Source organism: Trichosurus vulpecula, chromosome 8 (genome assembly GCF_011100635.1).
Source record: "Trichosurus vulpecula isolate mTriVul1 chromosome 8, mTriVul1.pri, whole genome shotgun sequence".
Classification (NCBI taxonomy): domain Eukaryota; kingdom Metazoa; phylum Chordata; class Mammalia; order Diprotodontia; family Phalangeridae; genus Trichosurus; species Trichosurus vulpecula.
The window spans coordinates 252,560,566-252,574,914 of NC_050580.1; the positions used below are offsets into that span (position 1 = coordinate 252,560,566).

General features: G+C 36.7%; 1 protein-coding gene across 1 annotated transcript in view; it reads right to left on the minus strand.

The window, feature by feature from the left end:
* Positions 1 to 14,349, minus strand: part of RPS6KA5 (ribosomal protein S6 kinase A5) — a 207,503-nt gene that overhangs the window by 28,673 nt on the left and 164,481 nt on the right. The gene's annotated exons all lie outside the window — the stretch shown is intronic.

The window sequence follows — 14,349 nt, forward strand, 5'->3', positions numbered from 1 at the left end:
GTGCAGCCACAAGCTCGGGTATGCTAGTGCTCCTTCTTGCCTTGGGACTGCCATCCAAAGCTGTGACTAGATCTGAATATGGGCAATGCAACAGACTTCTGCTCCAAGTGCCAGCAAAGGGACCCCTGTAATCTCCTTCTGACCAATTGTCTGACCCCCCCTCCTACCATCTGTGGGCTGAGAGGTCTGGAAGCAGCTGCTGTAGCTGCTGATTCAGTCACTCCCAAGGCCTGCCGCTGGTTTGCTGGGGATGGCCTGCACTGGCAAGGCCTGCACTGGACTGCACTCCCCCTTCACCCCAGTGTGACAGCAGACATTTCCTGCCAACCTTCTAAGTTGTCATGGGCCAGAGAATTGTTTCACCCCATCCTTTTGCAGGTTCTGCCACTCCAGAATTTGTTTTGAGGCATTATTTAAAGATATTTGGAAGAATTTGGGGGAAAGTTAAGGTGAGTCCCTGCCTTTTCTCTGCCATCTTGGTTCTGCCCTCTATTTTGTTAATCTAATGTTTGTAGGAATGTGATCTTCCCTTTGAGGACTGCTTTATCCGCATCCCAGAAATTTTAGTATAATAGCTCACATTTCTTTCACACAATTGTTGTTTCTATGATTTATTCTTTCATCTATTTATTATTTAAGATTTTGTTGTTTCCATTTAGGTCTTTTGTTTGTGATCACTGAACTGCTATTTTTTTATTTTGTTACGGTCTGTAAGTGATATATTTACCATTTCTGACTTTTTCACATTTGTTTGTAACATCTCTGTGCCCTTATCCAAAGTACATTTTGTAAAAGTGCCATGTGGTACTGATAAAATTGCATATTTTTTGGCAGTTTAATTTAGAAGACACTATAAGTCTATCTCTGGTTTCTCCAGCAACTTTTTCGGTTCTAATCTTTATCTTTTGTATATATTTCTGTTAAGACTTATCTAAAACTGAGAAAGGGACATTAAAATCTCCTATCACTGTCTATGTATATAACATTACTATCCTTGTATTTGTGTATTCTTTTAGCTCAGTTAATGTTTTCTTTATGAATTTTGGTGCTATGGCATATAAGTTTTGAAGCATATATGTTTAATATTGAAATTGGTCTGTTCTCTACAATTCTTTTCAACATAATATAGTTTCCTTACTTATCCCTTTTCATGTTTTGAATGTTTGTTTTTGCTTTATCTAGCAGCATGATTACAACTCCCACTTTTTTGGAATCACTTAATGCATAGTGAATTTTTTTCAAGCTCTTTGTTTTTATTCTGCATACATCTTTACTTTTTAATTGTTTCCTGTAAGTAACAGATTGTGAGGTTTTGTTTTCTTATCTAATCTGTTATTCTTTTTCCTTTTATTGGATTAATTCATTCACATTTAAAATTAGGAGAGGTTTATATTTTCTTTCATTTGTCTCTTTTTTCCAAGTTATTTTTTTTCTCTCTTCCACTGTAAATACAGTACTATGCCTCTTCAGTTACTTTAATCTTTCTTAAAAAGACAATTCTATTCCTACTAGCTCTACTCCTCTGACTCTCCAGCCCTATCCTCCCATTTGTTACCCCAGACTCTAGTTTTGAAGTTTTGCTTATTAGTTCATTTTTCTTTCTTGCTTTTATCTAGTTATTTAATTCCCTCCTCCCCTTTCTCCCCTTTCAATTACATAGCCATTTCTCTTACCCACATTTTGTTTAATTTATTGTGTTCATTAGTCTTAAAAATTTCATCATTTTTGTGGGTTTTTCTAGAAAGAATTTATTTCCCTCATTCTCTTTATTATTTACCTTCTCTTTCAGTCTTTTCTACTCTTTTAGTCTTTGTTTCATGGCCCTTATATTATTTAGTGCTTTTTTATTCCCTTGTATTCCTCATGGAATTAAAATTATGAGGTACCTATTTTGGGTTCTCTTTTCAAAAGAGTTTCTGTTACTGCCTTGTAGATCTTGTGCCTCCTATTTCCTTTTTTTCCCTGTTGTGCCTCACTCTTAGAAATAGTAATTTCTACAGGTGATAGAGAAGATATGTTGTCCATAGTAGGATTCTTCCTATGTATTTGATTAGGCAGCTCATTATTGACCTTGGTCCTCTATCATTTTTTTAAATCATTTGCCTCAAAATTTCCTCCCTTGGTCCATGCTCTTCCACTCTTCTGGGTGTTGGTTGTTACCAGGAGCTCCGATTCCCCTCCTCCTGAAGCATGAGGAGTGGTTTCTCTAAGCACTGAATTCCTGTAGTTAATATTCACCATAAGGTCCACATCTCCCTATATAGAATATCTCTCTTCTGTCATAAAAACATTCACCAGTGATAACCACTCTTACCACTGAAACAAGGTTTTTCCCTTCCTTTTTTTAAATAGTATTTTATTTCTCCCAAGTGCATGCAAGGACAATTTTTAACATTCATTTAAAAAAATTTCGTTTCAAATTCTCTTCCTTTTCCCCTCCTCCCTTGCTAAGATGTTAAGCAATTTGATATAGATTAAACTTGTGAGAACATGTAAAACATATTTCCACTTTAGTTTTGTTGTGAAAGAAACAGGTAAAAGAAAAAAACGCCACAAAAAATAAACAAAGTGAAAAATAGTATGCTTTGATCTTTATATAGACTCCATCAGTTTTTTTTCTCTGGATGTGGATAGTGTTTTTCATCGTGAGTCCTCGGAAACTGTCTTGGATCATTATATTCCTGAGAATAGCTAAGTCATTCACAATTGATCATCATGAAATACTGTTGTTACCGTGTACACTATTTTCCTGGTTCTGCTCACTCTACTCGGCAGCAGTTCATGTAAGTCTTTCCAGATTTTTCTGAAATTATCCTGTTCATCATTTCTTATGGCACAATAGTATTCCATTACAATAATGTACCACAACTTGTCTAGCCATTCCCCAATTTTCCAATCTCTTGCCACCATAAAAAAGGCTGCTATAAATATTTCCCTTTTTTGGGATCTTTTGGAGATATACAACTAATAGTGGTATTACTGAATCAAAGCGTATGAATGGTTTTATATAGCCCTTCATTCATAGGTCCAAACTTCTCTTCAGAATGGATGAATCAGTTCACAACTGCATCAACAATGCATGAGTGTCCCAATTTTCCCACATCCCCTCCAATATTTGTCATTTTCCTTTTCTGTCATATTAGACAATGTTAGGTGTGGGGTGGTACCTCAGAGTTGTTTTAATTTGCAATTCTCCAATCAACAGTGATTTAGAGCATTTTTTCATATGATTATAGATAGCTTTGATTTGTCTGAAAACTGCCAGTTTGTATCCTTTGATAACTTATCAATTAGGTACTGACTTATATTTTTATACATTTGACTCAGTTCTCATATATTTGAGAAATGAGGCCTTTATCAGAGACATTTCCTATAAAAAATGTTTCCCAGCTTTCTTCTTACCTTCTAATCTTGGATGCATTGATTTTGTTTGTACAAAACCTTTAAAATTTAATATGATCAAGATTATCCATTTTACATCTTGCAATGCTCACTATCTCTTGTTAGGTCATAAATTCTTCCCTTTTCCATAGATCCATCTGAGAGCTAAACTATTCCTTGCTCTCCCAATTTGCTTATGGCATCGCTCTTTGTGTCTAATTCGTGTATCCAGTTTGACCTTATCTCAGCAAAGCATGTAGAATGTTGGTCTACACATAGGCTTTCCCCTTTTCAATCCCTCCCTTTGCCTCTTCAGCCATTCTCCTGTGGACCTTCTTCCTAAGAGACTGCAGGGGTTTATTTTCCCTCATTGTTAGCCTTTGATCTGAACAGGGCTCATCACACATTCCCCTCTATCTTCTTCCTCCTCTCCTCCTTTCACTGGTAGGCAGGGTGCCGTAAGGTTTTGCTTCTATCTAACTTCTACTTCTACCCCTGTCTACTCATGAATATTCATAAAGTCTGAATTAATGGTCTTTCCGTTTTTATTTTGTTATTGTTGTTGCTGCCATTGCTTTCCAGGGTGTTTAAGAAGCAGATGGTCTCTTCAGGTTTGGTTTTCTTCCTAAAAATGTTTTGAATGCCTCTTTATTGTTGAATGTTCATTTTTTTTCATTTATAGTTACACTCAGATTTCAAAGTAGGCCACTTTGGGCTCTGCTTCTTGTCAGAAGACATCATACTATTCCCTCCTGTGTTACCTGCTGAGTGCAGAACAGTCTTGTGTTATTCAGATTTCCTTTCCTTTATATTTGAAGGTCTTTCTCCTGCTTGCTTATAAAATTTTTTCTAAACAGAATTGCTGAATTTAACTACTACCATATGTCTTAGAGTTTGCAGCCTTGGTTTTTTGTTTTTGTTTTTATCCAGAGGTGGTCCAAAATTTTTTGATTGGAACTTGGTTTTTTGTGTTCAGACATTCTGGGCAGTTTTCTTGCATTATTTTTTTGCATTATGGTGTTCAGGTTTTTGGGTTTATCAAGTTCTTCTGGAAGATTTAGCATCCTTAAATTGTCTCTATGCATTCTGTCTTAAAGATCAATAGGTTTTGTTTGTTTTGAAAGCATGTTTTCTTTTAAAGCTATTGCTTTTTGCTTCTCTTCTTCCATATTGTTCTTCATTTCCCTGGGTCTACACTCCCAATCAGTCATTGTCTCTTTTGTTTCTTTAGTGAGGCCTGTCACTGTGTCTATTCTGCCAATTGCTTCTGTTGTGCAGGCAATAAATTCTTCTTTCTCCTTTAGACCACTCAGGAATGTTTGCTGTGATTCATGCTCTCTTCAAAATTCACAGGGTCCTCCAGGTCCTCTGCCTTATTACGTGTTGAATCATTTTCCTTTGTTTTGCAGCATCTATTTATAGATTCCTCAAATCTTTTCTGTATGGAGACTGTACTTCCTTCTGCTGTTAATGATTTCCTTGTTGGTATATCTGCTTATGTTCAAGGTCTTTGGTAATTTCAGTATTTTTTCTCCTCATTTTCCTCTATTGCTCACTTTCTGACTCCCTTGTGGGTTCCCTGGTATCTAGATCTCAAAGTGTCTCAGTCTTCTCCCACACTGGAAAATTTATAGTTCACAAGCCTAGGTTTTAGCCCCAAGTGCCTTCTGATAAGATAGAATTAGCCCCAGATGGAAGACAGACTCTTTCCTTCAGGCATAGCGGAATGCCACACAGTGTCCCAATACATACGTCTTGCCTAGTTCCCTCCGATCATCGGTTCTCTGGCGAACTGGCCAGACTGCTGCCACACTACTATTGCAGCCTGAGCAAATTTTTGCCATTTGGAATTTGGCTCTCTGAGGCACTGGAAAGAGGGGATGTCAGAGTGAAGAGTTTAGTTCTATTACCAGTAGACACACTGAGCTCCATTCCCTTTGTTTCTTCACTCTTCTATAGCACAGAATGTTGTCACATGGCTATCAAGACCTATGTGAATTTCTGCCAGTTCAAGTAGAATTTGGATCTTCAAGACACTGGAGGGTTGGGAGAGCTGGAATGTGAAACTGAGTTCTATTATAAGCTAGGGGTCAGCTTATGCAGCAGCTGTAGCATCAGGAATGTGAGCAGTGGAGCAGACATGTTAATTGGCTCTTAGGGGTTAGAGAATATTGGCCTTCTCTGCTGTTAATTCACTGACTTTTTACCTTGTTTGAGTTGTGTTTTAGACTGGGGTGATAACTGAAACTGTTTTATCTCTGGTTCATAATTCCTCCTTTGGAATTACCACTTAACTATGCTTTCTAAGTAGTTCTTTTTTTAGCCAGACCTGAGATTTTGTGGACATGTGGAACTCACAGTATGGAAACTTCTTCCACTAACACATATTTAAAATATTTCCAGTGAAATCAGGGTCTAGTGCATTTTGGTTATTTGTTATATACTCCCAGCTGGACTCTAAGCTCTCAGAGGGCAGAAACTATTTTTTATATGACTTTATTCTATGAAGTGCCTAGCATAGCACCTTGCGAATAGCAGACATGTAAAAATGCTAAATGGGCTTAAGTTATAAACATTTGAAAGTAAAATATTAAAAAAACTATTAAAATTTTATAAAGACCTTTTCACATTTAAAACTTATAATACAAACTAGACACTACAAATTGTGTTACTAGGGCAGATTACACTAGGGCAGATAAAAAGAGTGCTTTCAATAGATGATATCAGTTTATGATGAAGCATCTGAGTATATTAACTATCATTAGAAACTGTTTCATGGACTCTTCACCTCTTACACAATGGGGATGAATCTAAATCCCACAGAATTTTTTTTCTGAATGTGTTTTGGATTCATTCCTCATTTTACATACAATACACAATCCAGTGCTTCATAACATCATATCATACTTGGATTGGTGCAACAGCCTTCCTGTTTTCCCTCTTCATTTCCTAAAAAACTAATGTTCCTAAAACAATAGCTCCTAGATGTTACTCCCTTGTACGAAACTCTGTGGTAAATAAATCTTGGCACTTCCCGTTTTACTCCTCATTCCTTGAAGTTCTTCTTACCATGTTCTGCTCTTGTATGCTTATCTCTTGCTGATCCTTTTATCTTTGTTTCAAGATTTGACAATGATTAACTCATCTGTTATGGGATTATGCCTTATCAGGAAAACTCATCCAGACATTCAGGACCCTCCAAACTCCTATCTCCTCATTCTTCACTCAGGTGACACAGCATCATTAATTCCAACCTGTGTCTTTGGTTGTACTGCTCTTTCCACCTGGTGAGCAGGTCTTTCTAAAACTCTAGTTCCTCCTTAAACTTTCCCAACCACTCTAAATGATATTGTTCATTTTCCTCCCTGATTGCCCATACTATTATCTGAACCGCTCCCCCCCAAAAAAAATCCAAAATAAATCTCAAACACATGGCACTTAAAAAAGTATAAGCTTCTTCTCTTTTTTTTTGGACAGGGTGAGTGGGATTAAGTGACTTGCCCAAGGTCACACGGCTAGTACATGTGTCAAGTGTCTGAGGCTGGATTTGAACTCAGGTCCTCACTCCAGGACCGGTGCCCCACTCACTGCGCCACCTAGTGACCCCACAAAGTATAAGCTTCTTGAAGGTGCAGACCATTTCATTTTTGTCTTTGTATCCCCAGTACCTAATAAAGTACGTCGTGTACAGTACTGGTTAATAAATATTTGTTGCATTGAATTACATTTTTGTTATTTGTTTGCTGTCTCGGTCTTGTTTCCCTAACAATCACTGGTCGTTGATCTTTCAGCGCCAAGAGGATGGGGGAGATATCTAGGTGGGCCCCAGGCCTGTTCTACGCCCCTTTCTCAGCAATCTCTCGATTACAGCAGTTTTCATGGATTTAGTTATTATCTCAATACAGAACCTTCACCTATCTCCTGAACTTCAGTCTGGCGTCACCAACTGCCTATTAGGTATCTCCAACTGGATCACCCTCCGGGCAACTCAAATTGTACATGTCCAAAACAAAGCTCATTATTCTACTCTCTGCTCCCCCCCCCCCCAACTTTCCCCACCTTTCTGTCTTCTTTATTTCTAGTGAAGATACTGCCATCCCTCCAGTCACCTAAGCTTTGTAACCTTGGAGTTTTCCTTGACTCTTTTCTCTCCTTCATTTGTCACATCTAATCAACTGCCAAACCTTATAGATTCTACCTAATATATTGCACATTCATTCACACCCTCTCGTCTCTAAATATAAACTCCTTTGTTTGGCTTTTAAAGTCCTTCACAATCTGGCTCCAATCTACCAGGCTTACTGCACATTACCCTCATTCACTAACATTATATTCCAGTAAAAAAAACCCAAACTTCTTAGTGTTTCCTATTTATTCCACCTTCTGCACAAACTTCCCTGCCTGAAACGCACTCTCTGTGCTTACCTAGTTTCCTTCAAAGCTCATCTAAAATATTACCACCTTTGGGAAGCCCGTCTTGATCTTGCTGCTGCCCTCCTCCTAGAGAACATTTTGTATATACTTCATATACATTTTTTATTTACTTATACCTGCTTCTACGCTATTTCCCTTCAAGAGATTCTAAGTGCCTTAAGGTGCCTGGCCCATAGAAAGTACTTCAAAAATGCTTGCCTATTGAGGGAGTAAGGGAACAAGTATTTATTGGCTGCAGATGGGAAAATTCTGTCCCTCTCTAAAAAAAAGGTAAAGAAGGCAGATTCCTTCGATTTGATGGCCACCCCCAGAAAAATTCTAGAACATATTAACTGAACAGTTTTGAGCACTTAGAAAGAGAACTGGTGACTACTAGGGAATGATCATGGCCTTGCCAAACAGAATCAGAGGTCATGCCAGATAATCTTGTGGACAGCCGTGAAGGAGACTGACAAGTGGTCAGACTGGGAAAGGACCAAGTAAGTACAGTGTTAGCAAAATGCAGAGAAGAGAGAGTATCCAGGAGAGGAAGGCTGTGAGCTAGGAACTGAACTCCTGGAGAAAGAAAGGAAGGGGGATGACTTGGGGGTCAATAAAAAAAATCACTGGGATCTGAATAGAGTGACATATCTGGATAGAGATATATATCAGGATAGGCTGAACCTCAGAGAAAGAAATTGCTGAGTAATGAGAGGTAAGGGAAGGTTCTGAAAGTAACAATGGGGAATGAGGAATATTCCAAATGATCTTCCAGGACTAGTGTACTAGGGTTTGGGTGGGGTGGAGCATGAGAGAAGATACATCCAGTTCTGGAAAGGACAGCTAGAGATTCAGTGTCTTATGAGAGCAGCCAGATTTATAGGAGTTAGAAAAGAGTTCAGGTGGTGTAGAGGGTGGAAGGAGAGAAATATGTAATGCTTTAGTGGCCTGTAAGCTTAATATGAGCCAACAATCTAATATGGCAGCCAAAATACCTAATGTGATCCTAGGCTACATAAAAAAAGATATGGCATCCAGAAGTGATAGTCCTACTGTACTCTGATCTGGTTGGACTACATTAAATATACTGCATTCAGGAAAGTGCTTTATCAACCATTAAGTTCTCACATAAATGTGAACTGTTGCTTTAGGAGTCATATATTACAATGAACATTGACAAACAACAGTCCATAAAGAAGAGGGCACTCAGGATACTGAAGGAACTGGGCACCATACCTTAAGATGATCTGTCAAAACAACTGAAAATATTTAGATTGTGAGTTTTACTCAAGGCTCTGTGCTAGGCTCACTTCTGGCTCTCTTTATGCTCTTTCTTGGTAAATTCCTTAGCTTTCAGGGGCTTAATTATCATCTCTATAGACCAATCCTCAATCTCTCTTTTGAGTTCTAAGTCACTAACTACCTATTAGACATTCTGAACTTGATATACCATAGGCATTTCAAACTCAATTCAGTCCCAAACTGAGCTCTTTATTTCTCCCCTCATACCTGGTATTCTTATGAATTTCCTGGTTTTTATTAAAGGCAACACCATCCTCCCTGTCATCCAGGTTCACAACCCCAGTGTTATTCTTGACTCCTCACTCTTACTCACACCACATATCCAATCAATTGCTAACTCTTAGAATTTCTTTCTCTACAAAATCTCTTCTATTAGTGTTTCTCCATACATACAAGTATGACCAGCTTACCCTCATTCTTAATAAATTACCACCTCTAGGATCAAATACAAACTCCATTGACATTTAAAACCCCATTCAACCTGGTCTCAACTTATATCGCCAAATTTATTAAATACTATTCCCTTTAATATATATTATATGTTTAGCCAAAGTGGCCTTTTTACTGCCATGTCTTGGCAATCCATCTCTCATCTTTTTGCCCTTTCAAATGGCTATTCTACATATCTGGAATGCTTCCTTAATGCCATCCTAGCTTCTTTCAGTGTCAGTTCTGGTACGACCTTTTGACATGAATCCCTTCCTGGTTCCACAAATTGCTGATACTTCCCCCCCAAATCATGCTGTATCTATTTTGTGTTGGTCTCCGCGCCTCAAGTCTCTGCCTCACCAACCCATCTGCCAAACAGCTGCTATAGTGACATTTCTGGAACGAGTAGCCACTCTTCTGCTCAGTGAACTCCAGTAATTCCTTATTGCCCCTAGGATCACATGCTTCTGATTATTTTTTAAAACCATTCATAACCTGGCTCCAACTTACTTTTCCAGCTTTATTATATATTATTTCCCTTAACATGCAGTGTTTTTGCAGTGAATGCTGAATCTGTGCTATATCCATCATGAACAAGGTCCTGTGAACCAGCTGGGTCTCTTTGACTCAATATATTTCAGTATTTTTTCATATTTTATCAAAATTATCTCAACCTCATCAACATGATTTGGTTTATGTTCTACATTTTTTTCAAATTTTAAAGGAAAATATAATTTTCTGTAACAAATAGAATAAATCAAGCATTTATTAAGCACTGACTCACCAGCCAGGCACTTTCCTAGGTGCTAGGATTATAAAATACAAAGGTGAGGCAATCTTTGCCCTCAAGGAGCTTATGTTCCAGAGACAGAGATAATATGTACATATATGGATATGTTAAAAAACACATATAATGCAGATACAAGGTAACCTTGTTGGGGAAGCCACTGGCAGCTGAAGGATCAGGAAAAGGCTCATGCAGAAGATGGCACTTCAGCTGATGCCTGAAGGAAACCAAGGATTCTAAGAGGCAGAGGAAGGAGAGCACCCTATGTACAGGAGACATCTGGTACAAAGGCCCCCGCCCCCAAAGAGGAAATGGACTATAGTGTTCAAGGTACAGGAAACAGGCTACATGGAAAGAACTAAAGTGAGAGGGTGGGTAAGGTTATGAAGAGCTTTAAATATCAAAGAAATTTATATTTAAGGTAGAAGTAACGACTAGAATTTATAGAGAGGGAATCTGTACATATGCGTAGTGAGGGTGGGGGACTGGGGTGACCTGGTCAGAACTGTACTTTAGAAAAATCACGTTAGAGTGGAAGAAGAATTGGAGAAGAGAGAGGCTTGAATTAGAGAATCCAGTTAGGAGGGTACTGAAAGTGAGAGGTGATGAGGGCTTGAACAAGAGTGGTGGTTATGAGTTACAGCAAATGGAGAAATTTTGAATGCTGTGGGTAAGTTCACTTACCTTGGTAGTGTACTTTTCAGGGATGGTTATGAGGGTACAGATAAAGAGGAATAGGAGCAAGATACTGTAGAAGTAAAAACAAGATTTTGTAACTGACTGAATATGCAGAATAAGAGAGAGTGAGGAATAGAGGATAATGCTAAGGTTGTAAAACTGAGTGACTAGAAAGAATGTGATAGCCTAGGCAGCAATATGGAAATTCTGTGGAGGAGTTAGGGTTTTTTTGGACAAGATAATGAGTTCTGTTTTGGACAAGTTTGGGTGATGTGACTGAGTGACATAATGCCCTCAGGACATACAATCTGAATTACCTAAAAGGCAAATAATGATTGGTATTGAGCTCAGAAGAGAGACTTGGGCTTGATATTATTGATCTGGGAGTATCGTGAACCTATGGGAAATGATGAGATCACAAAGTAAGAAAGTATACAGAGAAAATAGGAGTGGGTATAGGGCAGAAACTTGGGGCACAACCTTGGGGCACAGAACTGGAGTAGAATTACAAGAACTACGAGAGGAGACAGTATTCAGAAAGAAAGAGTGAAATTCAGCTGCGATTAAGGATAAAGGTTGAAAAAGGGCTATCAGATTTGGCAATTAAAAAATCACTGATAACTTTCAGCAGAACAGATTCAGTTGGATGATGAGGTCAGAAGTCAGGGATCTACTGGCAAAGAATGGATACAATTTTTAAAAGGAGACTGTCTGAGATACAGGATGATAGCTAGTTGACATTGTAGCGCCTAGTAAAAAGGTTTTTTTTTTTTTTTTAACAGATCGGGAGACTTGCACATGTTTGGAGGTCTAGCAAGAAAGGAAGCAGTGAACAGAAAAAGGTTACAATGAAAAACAGCTCAGTTGTCATTAAATATAATTGTTGAAAATTTCCTCCTAAATCAGAAGGAATAATAAAGAAATAAAAGTAAGCTAAAACTACTCATTACAAAGGTTTTTTTTTAGGCATATTAGAATTTACAATATTCAAATCTACATATGTGATTTCAAATCTGCTACGATTGTATATACTATAAATCACTATAATTAAGAACTTTATCAGCTACTAAAAGCTGAAAAAGGAACAAGTGGGATTCTTTAAGTCATGAAGAAGCTTTATAGTACATTTAAGTCAAGTCTGAATGTGGTGTAATCACTGAAAAGATAGGGAAGCAGGGAGAGAATAGACTAATGATCTTTTATTAAAATGGAAATGAAAAAATATTATAACTGTCTTAGGGAAGGACCTAATGTTATTCTTTATTGTGATTGAACTATGATGCCCCTAAAACCATTGCTAAAAAGGCAGGTGGAGTAAAGTACCTAGCACAGTGCTTAGCACATAGTAGGAACTTAATAAATGCTAATTTGTTTGACTGATTAAGGGTAAATGGCTATTGTTCTTATTTCAGTGACTCTAATGCCATTTTATCCTGTTCTGAGCATCTGCACACCAAATTGGAGGGCCCCTCCTAATTTTTATTTTCTCCTTCCCCAAAGCCCAAAGTGTAGAGATTGAGCAGACTTTTAGAGGAAGGTACTGGGTTTGGGTATGTGTACAGTCAGAAGTAGTGGGGAATAAACACTATTGTTTCTATGTTTTCCACCTCAAGTATGAAACCAACTTTGGCATTAGTAACTAATTTTGAAGTTCTAAACAAGTAAATGATAATTTTAAAAGCATGTAGTACCTCATTAAAGTATTTAGTGATCTCACATAGTAGCAATGATTTTATATATAGGAAACCAGCAATTGGAAACCACATAACTGACCACTGAAAGAAGCATAAATTTCTTATCTTTATGAAGTATGGAATCAGGGTAGGAGAAACACTTTAATTTCAGAAGAATATTCTAATGTTTAAAACACAAAATGAAAGATATTCTATAAAAATCTAATAAAGTAACCCTTTTTATTATTCCAAAACCTAATTTGGTTAGAAATTATTGGAAACTTGCTTAAGAATGTATTAAATAGGCTAACAGTAGAGCTCAATTACAATATTTTTAAAAATTCTACAAGTTAGATAAATGAAAAGAGTATCATATTTTTCATTAATTAAATATGATCAGAGGTCAAATTTAGGGAGTACACACACTCAGATATATGAGATGGTCAACCATTAAAGAATGAAATATGTGAAAATGTGTGGCTCTATGTAGACATAAAGCAGTACTTTCAACACTTTGCAATTTAAAAAAAATGATGCTTGTTCCTTGTCTATCAGGAAAACATTTAAGTGGTATGCTTTCACATTTAAAAATAGACATCTAATCTCTAACACAGAGCACCATATTTTCAGTGGGAGGCAAGTAGGAGAGTGAGAACTGCAATGAAGAAAGCACAGAGGCTGCTTTAAGAGCTGAAGATATATGAAAGACAATTTTTAGGCAATTATCTATAATATTAATAAAAGTATATGAGCAATTATAGCCACTGAAAGCTAAATTTTAAATATGTTAATCAGCTATATTGGTGTGATCCAAAGATATCTATGTTAAAAAAACCCAAAGTTATTTAAATTAAAGGTATGAATTCTATTTCTAGAGAAATATTTATATGCCTTTACTCACATGGAAATAAGCTTCAAATAAATTATTATTTTAAATGCTACTTAGGGTATATTATAATCAACGAAAATTTAATATAACTGTGTTTCAAAAGAGAGAGAGGAACACACGATTTTGTACTAAGCTAATGGGAATTCATTAGTATAAAATTATCAGTTACACAATAACATAGGAATAATTGGTTCATTCAAAAATAGTAAAATTACTGTTTTTCTCATTAGTTTTCTAAAGGAGGCTTTAAAGTTCACAATTTTACTATTTTAAAAAAGATCTATTTGAGAGACTGAACAACTAGAAGTGAGAAATTCACAAAAAGCTGCTACATTTGAAGAAGTGATTTTATAGTTAATATAAATTATACCACTATAGCATTTAAAAATATGCATATAATACAGTTAAATAAACTAAGGAAATTATATTTGGATACTAGCAATGCAACTCTTTACATTTCTATTCATAGAGCAATAAATAAATTAGAAAGGTAAAAAATATACTTCCTAAATACATCATTAAAAAATCCCTAATATAGTACGTGTGCATGACAATATTTCCTGATTTTTTTTTTGGTTACAAAATTTTCATTGCTAATTTTAGTTCACAACTGTTGCATAAAGTATTCGTTTGATAAAAGGATCTCTCACCCATACAAGTATAACTTCAAGATGATCAACTGGCAAAAAAGGATAGTTTCCTTTGAGACTAAAATAGAAAGGAAAAAGAAATCCAAGAAGCACGCTTTTAGTTTTTTTTTTTCTATTTAAGAAGAATGCCCTAGAAGCAGAAAGGAC